Source organism: Propithecus coquereli, unplaced genomic scaffold, assembly GCF_000956105.1.
Source record: "Propithecus coquereli isolate 6110/MARCELLA unplaced genomic scaffold, Pcoq_1.0 Scaffold380, whole genome shotgun sequence".
Classification (NCBI taxonomy): Eukaryota; Metazoa; Chordata; class Mammalia; order Primates; family Indriidae; genus Propithecus; species Propithecus coquereli.
In genome coordinates this window covers 717393-719281 of record NW_012149508.1, presented here as the reverse complement: position 1 = coordinate 719281, position 1889 = coordinate 717393, and the positions used below count along the sequence as shown (strand labels likewise).

General features: G+C 45.0%; 1 pseudogene; it reads right to left on the bottom strand.

The window, feature by feature from the left end:
* Positions 1 to 227: 227 nt before the first annotated feature.
* Positions 228 to 1889, bottom strand: part of LOC105816662 — a 3757-nt pseudogene continuing 2095 nt past the window's right edge.

Here is a 1889-nt window from a genome sequence, read left to right as displayed (position 1 = left end):
ACTGATCAGTTTTCTGACAATACACAATTATTCAAAATTAACTATTAATAGTATTGGGAAGGGAAAGGGGGGCCATACCTACGGGCCTCGTCTCATGTGAGTACAGGTGCAGGACATTTGTCATTATTGCAAAAACAAATTTTAATTTTTAACCTTTCGTTTGATTTAAACATTGCTTGGAGTATGATGCCAACAGCAGCTGTGCAGAAAAGGCTCTGGAGAGATGCTCATAGCAGCACACACCTGCGGCTCTTCTTGGTTCTGGAGGTTCCAGGGCAGCCAACATTGCTTCGTCGAACACATTCTTCAGACATTCCTGTGTGAGTGCAGAACACGCCACATGCTTGACAGCCTTCACGTCATGGGCCAGGTTTTCAGCAGTCTCTGGAGTGATAGGCTTCTGTTTTTCTTGGCAAGTTTCTCAATAGTAGAGGGGTCGTCTCTGAGATCACTTTGGGTCCCAGCAAGCAAGAAAGGAGTCTTTGGACAGTGGTGAGTTTTCTCAGGCACCCACTTTTCTTTCACATTTTCAAATGAGGACAAAGAGACCACTGAAAAGCAGACTAGAAATACATCTCAGCAGTTGTGATACGTCATAATCCTCTTGCCCTGCAGTATCAGAAAGTGCAGGAGTATATGGCCCTCCACTAGTCATCACTGTGACTGCATGGTCGTCAAAAATACTCAGAACGTATTCGGGTGGAAATTTGTTTGCTGCGTAGGATATCAGGAGATGTGTTTTACCAACAGCAACATCACCCACAGCAACGCACTTAATTGTCTGTATTGCCAAAATAGTTTTATATCCACTTTAAATATTTCAGCTCTGATGGTGACCTCAGCCTCTCACTGGGGCATTGGAAGCACTGTGCAGAGTCTCCTAGGCTGCCAGACAGTGGCGCCCAGTTGCTAGGATTCAACCAGAATATTTCCCCCATTTTTTATTCACCATGCCTGAGTCATGTATTCTTTCCTAAGATGATAACTTTTTTTTCCCCCAGAGACAGGGTCTCACTCTGTCGCCTAGCTAGAGTGTAGTGGTGTCATCATAGCTCATTGCAACTCAGACTGCTGGGTTCAAGTGATCTTCCTGCCTCAGCCTACCAAGTAGCTGCGATTACAGGTACACACTACGATGCCCAGATAATTTCTCTATTTTTTTGTAGAGACCCCTGTCTCGATCTTGCTCAGGCTGGTCTTGAACTCCTGGCCTCAAGCAATTCCCCTGCCTCAGCCTTCCAGAGTGCTAGGATTACAGGCGTGAGCCCCCATGGCCGGCCTAAGGTGATAACTTTTAAGAGGAATAGAAATACTATGATTGGATTAAATTATATCCAATTGAGTTAGTATGGATAAAGTCAACCTTTCCCTCATAGAAGGGAGTGTATACCACACTGTATAGAAGGAAAAAAAACCTAATTATTCTCTTCCACCCTTCCCGCAACACTGTCAATACTTCACTTCTGGCACCAGATGTGGGGGAGATGTTCTCCACAAATCAAGAAACTCTCTAGCAGACATCAACTGGATGTCCTCTAATTCAATACCATTCTGACGGTATTCACCTGGGGTTAGAGTCAGATCCCACAGATTAAGGCTCAGTTCTCCAAGGCTGTCCCCCACTTCAGATGCCAGTCACAAGTCTGGGCTTCTGGAACTTCTGGCTGACAAACTATAAGTTGGGGGGGTCCCATGACCCCCTCCTCACATTTGATTAAGTTGATAGAATGGCTCGGAGAACTCAGGGAAACGATGTTTACCAGTTTATTATATTAATATGTATATATACCATATATTATATTAATGAAGAGATGCATGGGGAAGGTCAGGAAGGGTCTGAGTGCAGGAACGTCTGTCCCTGTGGAGTTGGGGTGTGCCACCTTCCCAGC